The following is a 23604-nucleotide window of genomic DNA, read 5'->3' as shown; positions in this document are numbered from 1 at the left end:
ATACTATGCAAATATGTCAATTGTTTAAAAAATAATATTAGTTTCCAAATATTCCTCATTTGTGTCATTAGTATTTCCAAACCTCTTTATTCTGATATTCACTAAACCCTCTGTTGAATAGGGTGCAGAATAATGAAGTTTTTTGTTTATTGAAAGAATGTAAGAGGGGAGGAAGACTAAGTGTAGTCCAATCTGTGATACAAAAGATAGTTCAAAGGTGCCATCTTAGATAAAGTGGTTGTGCTATAGATTCAGATACTGGTTCAAAGCACTGGTGAAACAGTTCAGAGAAAGCAATAGAGAGATGCAAGAAGTGTATGGAAGTAGGGTGGAGTGTTACCACACAGCAAGTCAAGGCATATGACTAGGGGAGAAGCATGAACACAGCCAATATAATCTGAAAATATCATGGACAAGTTTGCTTCCAGTTACTATAAATAAGTTATAACTACAATTAGAACAAGTGTGACTTTTAAATGAAAGTTTATCTGCTACAATGATGCCTCATCTAAAGGCACTGTCAATCTAGACCATCATTTAGCTGGGACTATACCAATGTGATTCTATACACCTATCATAAGACCACATTATGAACCTCAGACATTAATTCTGGCATCATCTTACTGACATTTTTATAAATGATCTGGAAAAAGAAACACATGGGGAAATCATCAGACTTACCCATGGCTCAAAGCTTGTACAGATATTGAAATGTCAGCCAAAGGGGGTTTAAATGCAGGAAGGTCTCAAAAAGCTGAGTGACTGGACAAATATGAGATGAACTTCAGTGCAAGGTAAGAAAAATAATGCAAATCAAATTCATAATATAATTAATTCTGAACTTTCATTTCTGACCTAGGTAATGTACTTTGGATTTACTTAAAAGTATTTCTTGAAGATACTAGGTAAGGTAGAATTTTGTAACCAAAATTCTCAGTCTCCCGGGAAAGGGGGAAGAATGAAAACAAAAACATTATCCTTTTCTTTAATGTAACTTGGATGTGATCCTGCCTGGAATTGTATTGCACCATTGGTTATTATATTTCCAACAATGAACAAAGAAATCTAGAGAACTGCAATTAAATTAAATAAGATGGCTCCTGGTTGACATTCTAGGCTACTGCTACTGGGAATAGAGGACTGATTTATAATTTCAGACTTCAAAAAATAATAGGACTTCAATATGAAAAAAAATCTGAGAGGGAATTCATATTATTATGAAGAGTTTTATCTTCATGGTGTTTTATACTTCTAGTATCAGTTGGATGAAAGGACTTCTAGCAAAAGTTTAAAATATGCAAATATATTTGATATTTATATTCAATTCTGAGATGCTGAAGTCAATGAGTAACCTTTATAACTTTCAAGAGTAAATAATTCTTTGGCAGTTAGGTGGCACAGTGACTAGAACACCAACCCTGAAGTAATGAGGATCTGAATTCAAATGTGACCTCAAGTCACTTAACACCATTGCCAAAACCAAACAAAAAGAGTAAATGATACCTCCAATCAAGGTCTGGCTTATTCTCTATAAAGAAGCAGTATATGAAAAGGGGAGAAACATTCTGGGGTGAGGCAGATGTCTACAGAACTTTGCTTTATACATTTCTTCATATTTGTACATTCACTTTAACTGAAAATTAATCCAGAGGATATGACCTTGTGAGTTTTGAAAAGGGAGAACCACTTGAGGTCTGGAATTTGAGGAGCATAAATTTAGACCAAGTTTTATAGTCAGTTCATCACTAATGCCTGGAAAGGAAAGAAGTAACCAGTGAGACCTCAGGCACCATGCTAAGTGTTGAGGATAAAAAAGAAAAGCCAAATAATAGTCCTTGCTCTCAAGAAATTCAAAGAAATTGGAGAGACAAGAATGCAACCATGCACAAAACATCACGTCCAAGATGAATTTGTGATAGTCTTTAATAGATGGAATTAAGGAGAAGAAACTACAGAAAAGATGTGTTAAAGAAGACTACACTTTAACTCAGGCTTGAAATAATTAAATTCAATTTAAAAAAAAAAACATGGAAACTAGAAGATGGAATGAGGGAGGAAAGCGTTCAAGGCATGAGAAGCATCCATTGAAAAAAATTCAGTCTTACAATATTAGATGTCCAGTGTGTGGGCTACCACAAGGGTCAATGGACAATAGACTACTTGACAGGGAGTAAAGTGTAAAAAACTGAAAAGGTAGGAAGAGGTCAAAATAAGAGGGACTTTAAAAGCCAAATAAAGGATTTTACATCTGATCCTAGAGATATTTGGAAGGCACTGGAATTATTTCAATAGGGTAATGGAATGGGAAGATCTGCTTTTTTTTTTTTGGAAGATCTATTTCTGAAGCCTATCAATTTTGCAGCTGAATGAAGTGATTAATATTAGAGGATAAACAGGGAAACAATTAGAAAGAACAATTGGATAGTAATATAACAGAAACATCAATAATAATAATAATAATGATAAAAAATAATTATATATTTATATAACTGAGGGGCATAAAGTTTTCTTTGGAGAGGAAGCAAGATTATCTTTGGTTGTTGATGAATTGTACTATCAATAGTTGCCATTCAGAGGAGTCAAGTAAGAGATAAAATAGAAAAATCTTGCATATATATATATATATATATATATATATATATGTCAAGGTGTTGTTGGCTTGTGAATATTTCAGTTCATGTTCTCTCTTGTCATTTCTGTCTCCAGATGCTAAATATTCATTGATATCTAGCAGAGGTAAAAGACAATGTCACCTGTTGAAAGAGAAAGGTAAAAAAGAAGGTCATCATTTTCTTAAAATTCTCCTGTTTTTGTCTACAATAAATCAAGCATGTCAGTTGCCTTATTGCACTTCATGTAGTCCTCCACCAAATGTTATCTGCCTTACCTTTGGTTTTCATGGTTTCTATCTTCATTTATTTAAGTAATAAGTTTCAATAATGGGACTAAAAACAGTTTTGTACAGGCATTTTATTTCTTAACACATTTTGCTCCTCTGTTCTGCCACAAGGTAGAGATAATGATACACAACACTGATACATCTCATTACTTGTTATTACATGGTGCAGACAGCATTCCTAAAGACTGAGAGAAGCACATGAGCAGAATAGACTAATTTTAAATTAAACTGGGGGAAAAGTCAGCCATTAAACCTGTATTTTTAGGAAGAAAGTGAATTTTTGAGAACTTTTTCAGCTGAGATGCCAAGAAGAGATGGAATATGTAGTTAGTCATCACTTAGTCACTGATAAAGTCAATGATCATCTTATGATACATACTAATACTAGTAATGATAATAACAAACATTTATGAAGCACTTACTTTGAGTTCGACACACAATATTTTTTTATGTAACCCTATCACAATCTTGAGAGGTAGGTGTCACTTTTACCTCCATTTTACAATCGAGGAAGCTGAGTCAAAAATAAATTAAATGACTTGACCAAAGTCATACAACCATTAAGTGTATAATGCCAAATTAAATCTTATGTTTTACAGGGCGACTAGGTGGCACAGTGAATAGAGCACCAGGCCTGGAGTCAGGAGTACCTGAGTTCAAATCCAGCCTCAGACACTTAATAATTACCTAGTTGTCTGGCCTTGGGAAAGCCACTTAACCCCAATTGCCTTGCAAAAACCTAAAAAAAATAAACTTATGTTTTCCTGACTTCAAGTCCAACATACTATTCACTTTACTACCTAGTTACCTCTGCAAAGTTTAGAGGGGAGAATAGAATCCTCAAAAGTTCTGAAACGATGGGACAGCTAGGTGGTGTAATGGATAAAACACCAGCCTTGGAGTCAGGCGTACCTGGGTTCAAATCTGGTCTCAGACACTTAATAATTACCTAGTTGTGAGGCCTTGGGCAAGCCACTTAACCCCATTTGTCTTGCAACAACCTAAAAATCAAAACAAAAAAAAAAGTTCTGAAATGGTTTAAAACTTAGAAAATATTAGTCATCTGACCAAACCAAGGGATGTATAAATAAATGCTTTATGTACACGTATACACATATATATAGCACATTATACATAACATACAGAGCCTATACATGCAAATATGCAATATATATATGTATATATATATATATATGTATATACAAATACATTGTAGAGGTAGATCAAAAAGACTAGGTAAAACTGATAAAAATTTACTAGTTCAGAAGCCTCTCTGTGAGTGAAATTCTATTAATGAGGATGCATTTCTACCTTTTTTTTAAGTGCAGAGCACTCTGATTACAGCCTAGGAAGACAGCACTGAGCATATTTCAAAGTCTCTTGCCCCTAAGAAGTTTACAATATGGAAGAAATAATAGATAGTAATGAATATGCGTTTGATATCAGTGTTATATAGCTTACAGTAATGATGATATGGTCTCTAAATAATAAAAATAATAACAGTTGACATATTTATAGCACTTTAACTTTTACAAAACACTTTCTATGCAATATCTTACTTGATTTTCAAAACAACCTTTTAAATTAGATGCTATTGTTTTGGGTGTTTTTTTTATTCTCATTTTAATGGTAACTAACTCTTAGGTTAAATTACTTCAACAGTAGCACTATTATCTTTATAATTAATTTAGAGTTATAATGTTCCAACTATGATGGATGCAGTTACTCTCAGCAGTTTAGAGATCTAGGACAACCCTGGAAGCCCAGTTATGGACAATACCATCCTCAACCAGAGAAAAACAAAAAAACAAACAAGCAAACAACAAAAAACCCAGAATATGAATGGATTCTTTGTTCACTTTAAAAAGAAACAAAAAAAGAAAAAAACAAGCTTCTCATGTTTTTCCATCCTATCTCATGAAATTCTTTTTTCCCTTTTAGTCTTAATTTATCATACATGACTAATATGTAAAGATGCTCAGCACAAGTGTATATGTATAACATTTACTAGACTGTTCACTTCTGAGGGGAGGGGAATGGCAAGAGAGAGTGGTAGAAAAATGGGTAACTTAAAAAGATGCAAGTGGATAAATGTTGAAAAACTTTCATAGCCTATAATTGGAAAAATAAAAATAAAATAAAAATTGGTATAGGAAAGAAACAAACAAAAAATGAATTAGAATGGTCCTCTCAAGTAATTTAATCCAATCCTTCCATTTTATAGAAAAGGAAAATGAGGTCAAGAAGATTTAAATGACTTGTCCATCAAAGATCTAAGTAGTTGAAGCATGATTTTATTCCATTCTTGGTTATATGATATAGTCCTCTTTGACTCTACTGTATTGTACAAGGTTACCCAAATAGTGAGTATCAAAAATGATTGAAATTCACAATTTTGTCCAATATTTTATTGACTTTTTTCTAGCTTCCTATTAAATGAGTATTCATGGGTACAAATAGTGGAATTCACCTGAGGTTGTGTAGAGTCAAGCCAGGAAAGAGAGGCTGTCCCCAAATTAATGCAACAGAACTGACAGCAGAGATTAAACAAACCTTGGCTTACTGAATCTGAGAGAGATGTTTCCTCATTTCTGGTTACCCCTTTTTACCTCTTCAATATACTTTAAAGAAATCTGTAGCATTTCCTTCTGGAGGGTCTATGGCACACACAGATGTTTTCTCTCTATAGTGTCAGAATCATTTATAAAGCCTAACTATGCGTGTTCATGGATAGCTAGCATTTCTCCTCTAATTGCATTCCTTCTGAGTGCTTTGTTTTTCAGAGAATGAAAGCTTATGCCCATATTTCTCGGGCAGTAAACAGCTGTATCAATAGATGTATGCTCTGCCATGCTTCCCTAAGATGCGGCATGTCCCCAAATTCAACTTCACAATCCCAGATAAGAAAATACTAGAGAACAGGCAAATGGCATTCAGCAATGGGAGCTCCTCATGCCCACCTGTAACACAGCGGGCAAACACTTTCCCTGAACCAAAGAGGATATTTTCTCCCTAGTAGCAAAAGCAGTGCAAAATGGTCAATTGACTCTGCCAGCTTTTCAGAAGGTGCAATATTTCTCAGACATCCTTTGAAAATGCCAAACTGGGAAATTTAAAAGGAAATGATTCCGTTTTGCAACCCAGCTATTTAGGCAGTCTGCTGAAAATCACTGAGTAGCTTCAGGATTCTGGTGCAGCTTTCAAATTCACCAGAAATGAAGAGAAGATGGGCATCAGAAAGCCACTTGCAAAATGTTTTATATGATGTGGGGAAGAAAAATTCATTTTGTTCCGGAGGAATGGCAAACCTCCTAATCAGCTGGAAAAACAGTGAGGGAATCTGGGGATCAGAGGTGGGACATTCTTTGGATTTCATCTATAAGATTAGAATATTCGCTTTAAAAGAAATCTAAGCTCTAGACATTTAGTAGACATTTAGTAGGTATTAGTTGAAACTGTGAATAGGGCATTGGGATAGGTACTATGGGAATTACAGGTTAAGATATCATCTCTGCTCTTGCATAGAATAGTGGATCAAAGAGGGATTATGGGGGACCCTTAAGTGTTACTGTGCATAGAACTCTGTCACATTGCCCATTTGGGGATTTGATTCACAATTACAGAGCAAGAAGGAGCACAAAATACTAGAGTTGTCAGGCATAGGACATCAGGGATCCTAATAACAGTTATAGGTCAGAAAAAAGTGTTTGTGGTAGCTCACAGATTAGAATATAGGTGAGGAGAACAATGACCTCATTTGTCCTTAAACTAGCTATGATAATTTACAAACAAAAACAAAAAATCCTTGAAATTTTGGAGAGTGCATCTTCCACTTTGGGAGCAGAATTCAGCTTTAACATAAAGTTGGTTATAAAGAAATGAGTTGAAAAAAAATGACCATGCACCAAAAAGAATTTAATCATAGAAAGTTTCTGTGGTAACAGGTAAGATCAAAACACAAATTCAAAAAAAGACAGTGATGTCAAAATAACCACACACAAAGACTCAAGAAATGGAAATGGTATATCCACCAAAAATTGCTGTAAAATGTTGGAAAGAAACATGGGTGATAGAAGATAATCACAAAAAAAGAGTTAAGTTGGTAAGAAGAAAACATGCAAGTAACACAAATGGAAATAAAAGTAAAGGGCACCTAGGTGGCACAGTGGATAAAGCACCAGCCCTGAAGTCAGGAGTACCTTGGTTCAAATCCGGTCTCAGACACTTAATAATTATCTAGCTGTGTGGCCTTGGGCAAGCCACTTAACCCCATTTGCCTTGGAAAAACCTAAAAAAAGTAAAATACATTCACTAAGGGAAAAAAAAGAACTCCTTAAAAATTAGAATTGGACAAATGTTAAAAGAGATACAAAAGTTCACTGACGAAATAATACCACAACAAGTAGATTCAGTTGAAACGTAAAAAAAAAAGATATACAAAAGATTATGAAAGGAGATATTCATTAAAAATATTAACTGGGTGGGTGAAAGCTAAGCACACCATGATACAACTAGAAAAAACAAAAAACAGAGCAAAATGAAAATAATTTTAAAATAGAAGAAAATATGAACTAAATCATAGGAATAAACAGCTGAAATGGAAAACAGATTGAAGAGAGATAATTTAATAATTATTTTGTATCTTAAAACCATGATAAAAAGGGCTAGAAATCATATAACATGAATTTATTAAGGCAAACTGTCCTGGTATAAATATAATGGGAAATAAAAAATTGAAGAAATTCACTGATCACTTCTCTGTTCGTTGGTTTATTTTAAGTTTTATTGACATTTTGCTTTTATATTACAAATATTATATATCACTTCTACACTATGATAAACTTCTAATAGCTAAGTAAAGCAATTAAAGAGTAAATTAATAGTACATTATCCTCATATATTAGTGCATGAAATAGTCTACATCTGTTGTACATAAGTATTTCTTTATTATTTTTAATTAATAGAACTCTATTTTTATTGGCTACCACTTCCCCACTCCAATGAGTATAGACGAGCAAAACAAGGAAAACCAAATTTCGAGTTAAAAATACATATAGTTAAGTAAAACAAATTCTCTCAATGGGTATATAAGGAGTTATATGTCTTATTCTGTAACCTATATCCATCTGAAAGGGCTAGCAAGTTTCATCTTTGGTTCTATGAAATCATATTTGATCTTGTATTCATCTTAGTTTTTATAGGTTTGAGTTCTTTGAGTTTTAGGTATTATTATATAAATTGTTTCTCTGTTTCTACCCAGTTCTCTCTGCATCAGTAAATATAATTCATTCCATGTGTTTTAGAAGTGATTTCTTTACTTGTTTCTTAAAGTATATTATTATTATTATTATTTTCACATTTCTTATGCCACAGTTTAATTAATCATTCTTCAATTGATGGACATCCCATTAGAATCAAAGTTCATTTTGTTTTTGCCACCATAATTTAGAAGGACTTCAGGAAAGGTCTGTATCACTTGGGGAAAAGGGGAATGCAACCCAATGAAGATTGTCTAGGCAAGTCAGCTGGAGACTTTTAGTCACAGCACAGATTAGCAACTGAAACCCCTGGTACTGGCTCAGCAGGCTAGTGGCATAACAGACTAGTGGCACAGCAGACAAGGTACCTGGAACCTTTATAGAGATAGACAATGGAGTCATTCTTGAATTATTGGAGGATAACCTCTTCATGGCATATAAATTGGAAAAATTCAGTCAGTTTTTGGATGAGCAATGGGCAGTGATCACCTCTTGAAATAAATTCCAAAATATAATTTCCCAAGAAAATTAAAGTCAATTTCAAAAGTTCTCAGATCAAAGAAAAAAGCAGCTAGAAGACACAATTTAAATATTGTGAAACCACAATCTTGATGGCACAAGGTTTTGAAACATCTGCAGTAAAGTACCAAAGGGCTTTGAATACAACATTGTGAAAGGTAAAGGAATTAGGATAAATCAAGAATCAATCTTCAGGGGGAAAAGTGGATATTTAGTGAAATAGAATGCTTTCAAATATTCCTGATAAAAAAGTCAAGAGTTGAAAAAAAATTGATTTTCCAATATAAGACTTAAAAGATGCATAAAAAGGAGAAAAAATAATCATAAAGTACTTGATAGAGTTATATTCCTAATATGCATAGCTCTAAAGAACTTTATTATAATTAATAAAATTAGGAGTCTACATAGACAGAGAGCAGGGAATAAATTGATGATCATTGGATGGCTTATAATAAGCATTCAAAGAGTAAGAAAGAGGGATACACTGGGAGACGAGAAAAAGGAAAGGGATATTGGATTAAGTATCTCATATAAAAGAAGGAGAAAGGGGGGCGGCTAGGTGGCATAGTGGATAAACACCGGCCCTGGGGTAAGGAGTACCTGGGTTCAAATCCGGTCTCAGACACTTAATAATTACCTAGCTGTGTGGCCTTGGGCAAGCCACTTAACCCCATTGCCTTGAAAAATCTAACAAATCTAAAAAAATCTAAAAAAAAAGGAGAAAGGTGCTTTTAATAGAAAGACAAAAATAGGGAAATGACAGATAATTCTTGAACCTTATTCTTAACAGAACTGTCTGAAAGAGCAAATAACTTCCACATTTAGTTGAATATAAAAAAAAAATCTCACCCAAAGAGAAAGGGAGAACCAATAAGAGAAAGGATGGATTGAGGAGATAATGATCAGAAACAAAACACATTTGAGGAAAAAACAGGGTGAAAGGAGAGAGAAAAAGGACAGTGAAAAATAGTTCAAGGGCAACATATAGTTAATAATCATAACCTTGAATGTAAACAGAATGAACTCACCCATTAAACAGGTGAATTAAAACAAAACAGAATCTTGGAATCTATTGTTTGTAAGAAACACACTTAAAGTAGAGAAACATAGAAAAAAAGGGTAAGGAACTAGAACAGAATATTTTATGTTTTAGCTGGAAGGGGAAAAGAGTAGGAGTAGGGATCACAACAAAGTAAAAGCAAAAATAGATCTAATTACGAGATAAGATAGTAAATTAGATCATTCTAAATGGTACCAGTCAATAGAATAATATCAGTACTAACTATATATGCATCAAATGGTATAATATCAGAAATCTTAAAGGAAAATGTTAAATGAGTTACAGGAGGAAATAGACAATAAAACTTTATGAATGGGGGGGGTGGCTAGGTGGCACAGTGGATAAAGCACCGACCCTAGAGTCAGGAGTACCTGGGTTCAAATCCGGTCTCAGACACTTAATAACTACCTAGCCATGTGGCCTTGGGCAAGCCACTTAACCCCATTACCTTGCAAAAATCTAAAAATAAAAAACAAAACAAAACTATATGAATGGGGACTTCAAATTTCTTACCTCAGAAATAAATAAATAAAGAAAATTGAAACAGGATGATTAGTGAAAATTCAGAAAAGTTAGATATGATAAACAGGAGAGAATTACATGGGAATATAATGGAATGTAGTTTTTTTTTCTCCCAGCAGGACCTGACACATAAAAATGAACTCTAATTAGAACCTAAAAACCTCACAATCAAATGCAAAAACAAAAAAGCAGAAATATTAAGTGTATACTTTTTGAGATCATAAATCAATAGAAAGTCCATTCATTAAAGGACTATGGAAAGATATATCAAAATTATTAAGAGTAATCAAATTCTAAAGAAAAAGTTGGCCAAAATACAATTTATGGAAACAAGAAAGTGAATGAAAATAATGGGACAACTTATCAAAATTTATAAGATTATACACAGCAACATTTAAAGAAATATGTATACCTTTAAATTCTTACATCAATAAAATGTAGAAAGACCAAATCAATGAGTTGGGCAGTCAACTCAGGGGGGAAACACCAGTAAAAGAACAAACTAAAAATTCCCAGTTATTTACCAAATTGGAAATCCTAAAATATTGAGAGAGATTAATAAAATTATAAGAAAATTAATGAACTAAAAATAAAACTAAAAGCTGATTTTATTAAAAATACTCTAACAAAATTGACAAATTATTAGTTAATTTGATTTATAAAAGAAAGAAAACAAAATTAGCTTTATCAAAAATGAAAAGAATGAATCCACTTTTAATGCAGAAGAAATTAAAGAAATAATTAGTATCTATTTTGCTCAATTATATGCCAACAAACTGACAATCTAAGTGAAATGGATAAATATTAGCAAAAATATAAGATGCCTAGGTAAACAGAAGAGAAAATATTTTAGAGAAAATAAAATTTAATAATCCATCAATGAATTGTCTTAGAAAAACTCCCTAAGATGAAATAGATGCCCAAGTGAATTCTGCAAAGATATTTAAAGAATAATTAATTCCAATATAATTTAAACTCTTTGGAAAAATAGGCTGAGGGAGTCTTAATAAATCCATTTAAATGACAAAAAATGGTGCTGACCCATATTAAGAGTCAAAGTAGAAATATTCTGAATGAATATTGATGCAAGCAATTTAAATAGAATACTATAAAAGAAATCATATCAATTTATCACAAGAATTAGACACTATGAACAGGCAGGGGTTATACCAGAAATGCAAATCTACTTCAAAAATATGAAATATTTTAGCATATTTAAGCATATCAACTACAAATCCAAAAAAAAAATCATGATTTCCTCAATTATCTCAAACAAAATTTGACAAAATTCAACCATTCTGCTAAAACTCTGAAAACATAACAATAAATCTAACTTTCTTTAAAATGATAGGCAATGTTTATCTAAAATCAATAGCAAGTGTCATCTGAAATATGAATAATACAGAAGCCACCCCAATAACAGCAGAAACAAAACAATGATACCCACTCTCACCATTATTATTAAATAATATATTAGAAATTCTAAGCTATAATAATGTGAAAATATAAATTGAAGGAATCAGGATATGTAATGAGGAAACAAAACTACCAATCTTTGCAGAAGATATGATGGGACAGTTGGAGAATCCTGAAAAATCAATTAAAAATTATTGAAATTATTAACATTTACTTCAGCAATGTCATAGGATATAAAACAATACCATATAAATCATCAGCATATTTACACATAATGCAAAGTCCACAAGAAAGAGACAGAAAAAGAAATTTCATTTAAAATAAGTACAGACAATATAAAATATTTGGGTGTCTGCCTGCCATAAAAATACCTAGGGAATATAAACACAATTGAAACATATTTTTCACTCAAAAAAAGTTATATATAAACAATTGGAAATTGCTCATGGGTAGACCATTCCAGTATAACAAAATGACAATTCTACTTAAATGATTATATGTATTTTGTGTCATACCAATGAAGTTACTAAAAATTATATTTAAAGCTGAAAAAAATAGCAAAATTTATCTGAAAGATAAAAGATCAGGAATATCAAGGAAACTATATCAGATCTCAAACTGTAATACCAAGCAGATAATTTGGAATGGAGTAATCAATGAGTGGAATTAGGTATGTAACACATTGGAGAAAACAACTATCATAATCCTTTATTTGATAAACCCAAAGATCCAAATTATTAGTTAAGAATTCAATATTTGACAACTATTGGAAAAATTGGAAAGAAGATAAGTAGAAATTAGATAAAGACTAATACCTCATCCTAGAAAGATAAGGTCATTCTTTATCCATGAAGCATGATACCAGAAGCAAACTACAGGAGTATGGAATAATTTGCTTGTCAAAGTTATAGATAAGGGAACAAGAGATAGAAAATATTATGGGATGCAAAATGGAAAACTTGATTACATTAAATTAAAAAAGGTTTTGCACAAACAATGCTAATGACACCATGATTATTAAAACAGTAGAAACCTGGGGGGAGATTACAGCAAGTTTCTTTGATTACGAACTCATTTCTAAAATAAATAGCGAGTTGAATCAAATTTATAATAATATGATTCATTCTTTTTTTTAATGGTCAAAAGATATGAACATTTTTCTGATGATGAAATCAAAGCTATCTATATTCTGATGAAAAATGTTCTAGAGCACTATTGATTAGAGAGATACAAATTGCAACATCTTTTAAGGTCCCACCTCATACCAATTAGATTAGTTGATGTGACAGAAAAGCAGTATGACAAATATAGAGGGGATGAGGGAAAATTAGGACACTGAGGAATTGTTGGTGTATTTGTGACATGATCTAAGCATTATGGAGAAAAATTTCAAACTATGTCCAAAGGCTAATAAAAATTACCATACCCTTCTCATAATACCATTACTATGTCTATATCCCAAAGAGAATTTTTAAAAAAGAGGAAAAAAAAAGACCTGTATTAACAAAAGTATTTATAACAGCTCTCTTTGTGGTGATGAAAAATTAACAATTAAAGGTATACTCATAAATTGTGATCAGTTGTGACCTGTGATTATGATGGACTCTTACTGTTCTTTCAGATAAAGGATGCTTTCAGAAAAGTCTTAGATCAACTGAAGCACTGAAGTGATCAGAACCAGGAAAACATTCTACATAGTCACAGCAATATTTTCTAGGGGTCAACTGCAGATGATCCAGTTATTCTCACAATACAAAGATGTAAACAATTCTGAAAAATCTTTGTTGAAAATGCCCTACACCTCCAGAGAAAGAACTGATGGAATCAAAAATCATATTTATTATTTGTTTTGGTTTGTTTTTTACAATATGACTAATATTAAAATATTTTTCATGATTACGCATAAATAACCTTTAACAAATTGACTTCTCAATGAGGGGGGTAAGAGGGAATAAAAATGAATTTGATACTCAAATCATTATAAAATAAATGAAGGATAAAATTACTTAAATATAGTTGGAAAAGCAATTAAAAAGAATAGGTGAATAATGAATGTGCTAAAGACGTAAGTCATGGGGGTAAATCTTAAGTGACATATATCTGAATGATCAGTTAACACCATCTATATAGATTGTGATTCATCTATAGTTAGAATCCTAGTGTTGCCTGAGGTTCAAGCAGAATAATTGTCTTGCCCAAGATAAAAACAATAAAAAAAGAATTTGACCTCAGGTCTTTGACTCCCAGTATGTGGTCTCTTATGGCAGTTACACTACTTTTATTACTCTGGACTGATTCACTTCCAAGATTTCCTCAGGTTGGACATGGATGTTGTTCAATGGGTTATAAGTATAGAAGAAAATATGACTATAGCAACGGACTCCCATTGGTATTGTTTCTATTTATATAAAATCAATCGCAATTATTTTACCAACTACTAAATGCAAAACATTTTCTAGATGACAAATTTTTAATGTTTACTCAATAAAAAGAAAAAAATCAAAGTATAGCAATTCATCCATATATTTGTGTGACACACTCCTACCAATGTACAAAATTCTAAGGGATAGAGTGAGCAATATGAAAACCTAAAAAGGAGGGATATGAGTAGGGATGTCTAAGTATCTAAGATAACTCATCAATACTCTGGATTACCTTGAGAGTATAGACTTTAGCACATATCCCTTGATAAGTTAAACTATTTGGTTATCTGTTCCTCATCTGGTCTTCATATTATTCTTTTTTGTTAGTTTCTAACAGTTCTTTTTTCAATTACATGTAATAATAATTTTTAAAATTCATTTTTATGATTTTGAACTCCAATTTTTCTCCTTCTCTCCTTTCCCTCTCACTTTCCTAAGACAGCAAGTAATCTGATATAGGTTATGCATGTATGGTCATGTTAAACATATTTCCATATTAATTATATTGTATATTGTCTTCACAATATTCTTCTTGAGTACATCTACTTCTAACTTTCTTTGGGTTATTAAATCATTTAAAACAACAACAAAAACTCTTTCAACACACAGATCCTTTTATAAGTTTTGAATAAATGTTGTACCCTTTAAGTAACAAGTGGTTTCCTTAAACCAGTGACCTGTCAAATGACTCAGATATTTGACCCAAGCTCTCTGTCTCTCAAGCAATAGGATCTTCTAGCCTTTTATCGGCTAACTTTTCAAAAATTAGCTTTTAAGGAGGCTAATAATCTTTTTACTGCTCTGTAGTCTTTCCCCCATAGGAATGTAGAATGTGTTAAAGGAAGATCAGTATCAATTCACCTATGCTGAGGAGCCCATTTCTCTTGAGTCCATTTCATGGCTGTTTTCTACCCTTGATGAACACCTGAGCTGCTTAAGTCTTAGCTGTGGCTCCAAGAAGCTTGTAGCATGCCACACCCTGGAAAACCATTTTGGCAAAGGGGCTAAACCAATTTTAAGGTAACTGAAGGATCTCAAATTCATTAGTGAGTTGCAAGGGTTGCCTACCCCAAACATGTGAAGTCTTCTTCCACTACTAATGAGAACAGTTCATTCCAACAGCCATGAAGGCAACTGAAACAGCTCTTGTGGAGTACTTAGACCTTGGTTAGCAGACATTAAAGATGCAAAGATCAGCCACTGCATCTAGAGCCATCATCAATTGTCTTGACTCTGTGTTGCCATTCTACAAGGATGACTTTGAGAGAGTGAAATCAACAACTTCACGCACTCTGTCTAACTTAAATCCAATTTATCAAAAGAAATCACCCATACCACTTTACTATTCCTATCTCAGAGTCTTGCGGTGACATGCAAATGATGAAACAGCAGATATGGATACATTGGGAGCTATAGTCCCAATTCCCTACTTGGAAGATTCAGGCCACAGTATCATTTCCTCAGTGGAAACAGCAGTGAGATTTGACTGTTCCCTGGATGTTTGAGACACTATTTAAAGACCCTCACTGCTTACCTACTGGTGTGAGGAAGCTTCTAGAAAAGGTGTTCTAAAAATTATCTGCCTAACTAAATCTGACGTGATTACTGTTACAATTGAGGATTCCAACCATTAAAACACAAAACAGTGTACAAAAACTTCTTCAAGGAAGATTCCACTCATCATCAATACATGGAGTATTTGCACGCTCATAACTACACAGGATTCAATAGACCTGAAAGGTCAACAGCTCTTGCTGCTAGAGAAGTCAATGGGTATTGCATCCAAATAGCATCCCTAAGTGAAACCAGACTGACAAATGAAGGTCATATTAATGAAGTTGGTACTGGATAGATTGTTTTCTGGTGTGGCCACAATGAAAGAGGGAGCTGTGAAGCTGGAGCAGGTTTTGCAATCAAAACTAATCTAGTCAACAAGCTTGTATGCCTAAAAAAGGGAATGAACAACATGTTCTTGACAATGAGATTGCCACTTGAAGTACAACACCATGCCAACATCATCAGTGCCTATGCTCACACCATGACAAACCCTGACGAAATCAAAGAAAAATTTTATGAAGACATGGAGACCCTTATCATCAGTGTACCGAAATAGGGCATGCTTCTAAGTCTGGGTGACTTTAATGCTAGAGTAAGCTCGGACTACCAGGCATAGCAGGCAGTCCTTGGGAGGGATGGAGTTGGAAATAGCAACTACAATGGTCACCTAATACTGAAGACATGTGCATCTCATGACCTCATTACAAAAACTGAATTTCATTTACCTAAATACAATAAAACTTCCTGGATGCACCCTCATAGCAAACATTGGAATCCATTAGACTATGTGATTGTAAGGAGAAGAGATAGGATGTGAGAGTGACAAAAGCAATGTGAGATGCAATGTGCTGGAATGATCACAGACTCATCATTTCCAAGCTAAATATTCACATTCAAATAAAGCATTGATTCTAAGGCAAAATGACTACTAGAAGAATTAATGTCAAGAGATTAAGGTGCTTCTTTGAACAGAACATTTTGTTGCTGATGAAGGAAAAGTTGAGTCAGCACATAGTTGACAACAGTGGAGAAGAAAAAGAATGGGCAGCTTTCAGAAATCTGGTATATAATACTATATTTGGTCATCTGGATCAGAACACTTGTAAATATCAAGCCTGGTATGATGAAAATGGTGGGGAAAAACAGAAGCTGCTAAAGCAAAACAATAATTCCAAAAGGCTTACCAGCAGGATAGCTCATGATTTTCTAAGAAGACAGAATTTAATTCAATCAAAGGTAAAGAGAGATTCAATATTCTTGACTCAGTTACCAGGGAGATGAATCCAATTTTAAAAGTAACAAACCAAAGTCCTCTTATTATACTCTGAAGATTATTTATGAGCCAATTATATAAGATGTTACTCAGTGCTTATAGAGTCGTATTGATTAGTGAAAGGGAAAAGATCCTAGAGAGATTGGATGACCACTTCCATTGCATTCTAGTGGACCATCAACAATCAATGCAGAAGTCATTGGCCATTTACCTCAAGTTTAAGTCAATCAGTTCCTAGCTGATTCCTACTAAAGAAGAAGCTTTGAATGCCAAGAGGCTCCTGTCGTGTCACCAAGCACCTGGTGTTGATTTTATTCCATTTGAGATTCACAAGGAGTGTGATCCAATGCTCATACAAAATCTTACTGAAAATTTCCAGGTTATATGGCATGAAAAGATTATTCTCTAGTTGGCATCAACAGAGTAGAAAAGCAGTCTGAGCTCTCAGATATTTGGTGTACAGCACTGAATTTGCTCATCTGGATCAGAACACTTGCAAATATGACTGGTTTGATGAAAATGATGAGGAAATACAGAAGCAAATACAAAGAAATACAAAGGCAAACAAGGATGCCATTTGTCTATCTCTATAAAGGTAAAAAGTATAGGTTGTTCTACAACAATCACACAGATCTTTTTCTTTTAGTTATTGTTGGTAATATTCTTGCCAGAATTCTCCTCAAATGGCTTCCTTCACTTGGAAGATGGTCACCTACCTGAGACCCGGTGTGATTTCAGAAAGGGTCGAGGAGCAGTCCATATGGTATTTGTTGCCTGATAACTCTAGGAAAAATGTCATGAGCAGAACAGAGATCTGTATATAACAATTATAGATCTGATCAAGTCACTTGATATCATCAGTAATGAGGATTTATGGAAAATCATGTCAAAAATTTATTGGTCAGGAGAAGTTCGTCAGCATCATACTTCAATGTGATGATGGCTTGGTTGACCAGGTTCTGGATGGTTGATGATGCTTTCACAATTTCCCAGGGAACCAATCGAGTGAAACAAGGATGTGTCCTTGCGTGCATGCTTTTTTTGCATGGTTTTCAGCCATGTTATCAAAGGCCTTCACTGAGGATGAATACATCATCATGATCAGTTACTGTACTGAGGGTAAACTCTTCAACCTGAAGAGGTTACAAGCTAAGACAAAGTGAATAGAGCTTTGGGGTGTGTGTGTGATTTTTCTGTTTGCAGAAGATTGTGCACACAATTCAGCCTCTGAAGCTGAGATTCAACAAAGTATAGATCACTTTTTGCTGCTTGTGATAATAATGAACACCAAGAAAACATAGGGGCTCCATCAGCTAGCAACATACCATGCATATGTGGAACCATAGGTTTCAGTGAATGGAGAAGTTTTGAATAATGTGGATAAGTATACTTATCTTGGCAGTATACTTTCCAGGGTGCTACATATCAATAATGCCATTGACACATGTATTGCCATAGCTAGCTCAGCATTTGGGAAGCTCTGAAAGAAATTATGGGAGAGAAGAAGTTTTAGACTGGCTATCAAACTGAAGGTCTATAGACCTGTTGAGCTGACTTCATTGATATATGTCTGTGAAACCTGGACAGTCTACCAGCACTATGCCAGTAAATTGAATTGCTTTCATTTAAATTGTCTTGGGAAAATTCTGAAGATCACATGGCAGGAGAAGATTCCAGACACTGAGGTCCTTTCTCAAGTTAAACTGCCAAGCATTCAAACATTATTACAGAGAATGTAATTCAATGGATTGGCCATGCTGTTCCAATGCCAAATGTATGTTTACCAAAACAACTATTTTATGTAGAACTGACACAGGGTAAGTAAGCACTCATGGGGGCCCAGAAGAAGCCTTGAAGGTCTCTCTTAATAACTATGGAATTGCTTGTGCAACAAGGCAGGCACTGGCATGGCATGCCCTCATCAATGAGGGTGCTACATTCTATGAGCAAGGTAGAATTGGAGCAGTTCAAAGAAACTTTGACATATACAAGTTTAGAGAAAACACCCAGGGTTTCACATGGACTATTTGTGCCCAACCTGTGGTAGAGCATTCCGAGCTCATATTGCTCTGATCTGTCACAGTGGGCACTATATCTCATCTCTAACATAGTGGTGTCACTTTGGTATTCTTTGATAATAAAGGACGAGTCAATTTTCCCCCTTATTATTCTTTCTCATACTAAAAGTCAGCAAAGAGCAGTCCAGGAAAACTCTTAGGAGATTTCCCTTTACCCTAGCCTTTAGATGCCACTAGAGGGAAAATCTGAATTTTTCTGGGCCACCAGAAATCTGACAATCAATGGTTCTCTTTCAATTAGTATCATTCTCTGTAAAATGTCAGTTTTGATCAGATTCTATGAATTCCTTCTATTACATCTTCTGTCACCAGCTCATTTTATGGCCTCCTATAATTTATCTCATGATTCCTGTGTTCACCTTCCTCTCCTGATACTTTCTTCATCTGATCATCTTACACCACCTCTTTCTGATTTCTAATGCTTTAAATGAGAACCTTCTTCTAAGGAGGGAATCAGTTCTAACTTATGATAATTAGTCATTCTATGGATAAAGTAGATTCAGATTCAGAGAAGGTCTAACTTCAAGTTGTGCTTCAGATTCTTACTGGTAGTGTGATGCTGGGCAAGAAAGATAACCTCTTCTAGTGTCAGTTTCTTTATCTATAAAATTAGGAAGATGATGAGATGATATGATAAACTCCCAGGATTGTTGTGAGGATCACATGAGATTACATAAAGAAAGTATGTTTCAAACCTTAATGTACAAATAAATGCTACTTATGAATGATAGTTTGTGCTATGATAAACTAAAAAAATATAGCTTTAAGCAAATGTTATATAAAATTTCACTGAAAACAATAATAATAGGTAATATTTATATAGCATTTATGTGCCAATCACATAAGTACTCTACAATTATTATTTCATTTGATTTTCATGACAATACTGTGAAATTGGAACTATTATTAAGTGACTTGCTCATAGTCACACAGTTAATAACTGTACGGGTCACATTTAAATACAATTCTTCCTGATTCTAAGAAAAACATTAATTTTACTATGCATCACACAGCTGTCTCATAGCACCCCAAATATCAATTTAATTTCAATATTCTCAAGTATATACTTACCACACCTACAAACTGCCCTATGCAATGACCTAAGCCACAAAACACTGTAGTTCTTTCTTTTCTACTTTACTTGTATGTTTTGTCTTCAAAAAGGTCTTCTAATTTCCTTTATGTACCAGATTGTTCTCTCAGATCTTCACAGCAGATGGGGTTATTCTCTCTCTTTTTTATTATATAAATATTTCATTTGGCTTTCAACTACATTCACTGGTTGTTTCTACCAATCTTTTTTTTTGTGAGGTTTTGAATTTTACATTTTTTCCTCCCTCCCTCCCTCCCTCCCTCCCTCCCTCTCTTCCCTCCTCCTACCCCCCCATAGAATGCAATCTAGATATAGACTTTATATTTGCATCCATGATAAGCAGAGATTGAAATTAAATGTGTTGTGACACAAGAATTGGATTCAAAAGAAAGGAAGAAAATAATTAGCTGTGATAGTAAAATTATATATTACATAAGACAACTTTTAAAAATTGCAGATAATAAGCTTTGGTCTTCATCTAAACTCCACAATTCCTTCTCAGGATACAGATGGTATGATCCATCACAAATCCCCTAAAATTTTCCTTGATTACTGCATTGATAGAATAAGCAAATCCATCAGTGTTGATCATTGCCCCATCTTGTTGTTAGCATGTATAATGTTATTCTGGTTTTGCTCATGTCTCTCTTCATTAATTCATACAAGTCTTTCCAGGCTTTTCTGAAGTCCTATCCCTCATGATTTTTTTATAGAACAATAGTGTTCCATCACATACATAAACAACTATTTGTTCAGTCATTCCTCAATTGATGGGCAACCCTCAATTTCAGTTCTTTGCCACAACAGACAGAGCTGCTCTGAATATTATTGTATATGTGGGATTTTCACTCTTTTTGATGATCTCTTCAGCATATAGAACCAGTAGAATTGCTGGATCGAAGAGTACGCACATTTTTATTGCCCTTTGGGTATAATTCCAAATTGCTTTCTAGAATGGCTAGATCCACCAACAATGATCATTATCCTTTCTGGTCACATTGACCAATCTGACAGGATTGAGATGATACCTCACAGATGCTTTTAAATTGCATTTCTCTAGTCAAAATGATGTAGAGCAATTTTTCAAATGAAAATTTTCATCAAAGATAACTTTTATTTCTTCGTCCGAGAATTGCCTTTGCATATTTTTGACCAGATGTTAATTGTAAAATGATTTGATTTTATAAATTTGATTAAGTTCTTTCTGTATATATTTTGAAATGAGTCCTTTGTCAAAATCACTGGTGGTAAATTTTTTTCCTCAATTTACTGCATTCATTTCAATCTTGGTTACAGTGGTTTTGCTTGTATAAATAGTTTAATTAAATATAATCAAAATTATCCAGTTTATTTTTTATAATCATCTCTATCTCTTCTGTCATCATAAACTCATCCCCATTCCAGAGATCTGACAGGTAAACTAAACTATTGCTTTTTCTTTTTTCTTTAGGTTTTTTATTTTGCAAGGCAAATGGGATTAAGTGGTTTGCCCAAGACCACTTAGCTAGGCAATTATTAAGTGTCTGAGACTGGATTTGAACCCAGTTACTCCTGACTCTAGGGCCAGTGCTTTATCCACTGGGCCACCTAGCCACCCTTAACTATTGCTTTTACTCCAAATTTTCTTATAAAATTGTCTTTTATGTCTAAATCCTTCACCCATTTTGACCTTATCTTGGATCTGCTCTAATCTTAGTTTCTGCCATACTATCTTCCTATTTTCCCAGAAGTTTTAAATGAATATGAATTTCTTAACCCAGAAACTGTTCTCTTTGGTTTTTATCAAACAATAGATTACTATAGTTATTTCCTGCTGTCTCTTTTGCATTTAATGTATTCCACTGATCCACCACTCTATTTCTTAGGTAGTATCAGAGAGTTTTTTTGACTGATAATTCATAGCATAATTTTAGATTGGTAAGTCTAAGTTGCCTGCTTTTGCATTATTTCCATTAAATCAATTGATATTTTTGACATTTTGTTTCTCCAAATAAATTTAGTGACATTTTTTTCTAACTCACTAAAGTAATATTTTGGAAGTTTGGTATGACACTAAAGGAGTAGTTTAATTTAGGTAGAATTGTCATTTTTATTATTTTAGCTCAGCCTACTCATGAGCAGTTGATATTTGATCAGTTATTTAAATCTGATTTAATTTTATTTGTGTAAAAATATTTTAGAGGTGCTTTCATAAATATTCTTAGTCTTCCTTGGCAGATACACTTTCAAGTGTTTTATACCATCTGAGGTTATTTTCAGTGGGATTTCTCTTTCTATTTCTGCTGTATCTTGTTAGTAATATAAAAAAATGCTGAGGATTTATGTGGTTTTATTTTATATCTTGCGACTTTGCTAAACTTGCTAATTGTTTCCAGTAGTTTTCTAGATGATTTTCTAGGGTTCTCTAGGTATACCATCATATCATCTGCAAAGAGTGAGAATTTTGTTTCTTCATTACCTATTCTAATTTCTTCAATTTCATTTTTTTCTTTTATTACTAAAGTTAACATTTCTTTTTTTTCCCCAAAGGTTATTTATTCTTTAGAAAAACAAACTCCAACATTTTTCTTAGCATCAGGAATCAAAAATACATGAATAAATTACATAAAAAATATCCAACTATAGTTTTTAGGAACACGGAATGGGAGAAGGGCAGAGAGATATTTTAGTGGTTTCAACACTACACTAAAAGCAAAGTTTTCAGGATGCTGTTAAGATAGAACATGTTCTAGGACTCCTCCTCTGATTAATTGTTCACATTTCCATCTAGGCAAGAAATGCTGGCTGTTTTTTCCCAATAAAACTGAAGTCCCATCATCAACTTCAAATTCTCCATAGTCTTTTAGACACTGTACCTCAATGTACAGGCTTTTAGGGGGTTTCATATCTTGTGTAATATCTAATCCTTCATCTCCACCCAAACATCTCACGTATGTAGCAAGAGACTTTTTATAGGGATTGAACCATTCTATTTCTTCAGATGACATGTGAAATCTCAGTGCATTTGGCAAAACATTGCCATATTCCCACCTGAGAGCACTAATCCGAAGCAATAGATCATACAAATGTGCAACTATGCAACATCGATTTCTCAGCAAAGAACTATGTCGAAATTTGATTGTCGGAATTAAGTCACTTCTTCCATCTGACTTAGTTTCATTTACATCGGACTGGTTCTGTTCATACAAAGGTTTCATTTCTTCCAGAACTTGCCTGATTCTATCATCGTTGAAGGCTGGAAGCTGCCCGTCGGGGGCGCAGTGAAGCTCGCGAATGAGCTATATGGCTTTCTCGCAGAACATCACTACGCCCGCCGAGGCCGGGTTGGGTGGCGGGCCCCTGATGCACCGCCGCGGGGGAACGGAGCGCTCCTCCCTCCCTCCGGTCCCCAGCAGGAGGCTTTGGTGCCAAACTCCTGTTTGAAGTTAGCATTTCTAACCCAATATTGAATAATAGTTATTATAATGGGCATTCTCGTTTCACCTCTTATCTTCTTGGGAATGCTT

General features: G+C 33.9%; 1 pseudogene; it reads right to left on the bottom strand.

Moving 5' to 3' along the window:
- Window positions 1–22809: 22809 nt before the first annotated feature.
- LOC141519893 (DNA replication complex GINS protein PSF1 pseudogene) lies at window positions 22810–23400 on the bottom strand (annotated as a pseudogene).
- Between the last annotated feature and the right edge of the window lie 204 nt (window positions 23401–23604).

Source organism: Macrotis lagotis, chromosome 4, assembly GCF_037893015.1.
Source record: "Macrotis lagotis isolate mMagLag1 chromosome 4, bilby.v1.9.chrom.fasta, whole genome shotgun sequence".
NCBI classification, from domain to species: Eukaryota; Metazoa; Chordata; class Mammalia; order Peramelemorphia; family Peramelidae; genus Macrotis; species Macrotis lagotis.
The sequence above is the reverse complement of the archived record's forward strand: the minus strand, read 5'-3'. Positions and strand labels throughout refer to the sequence as shown.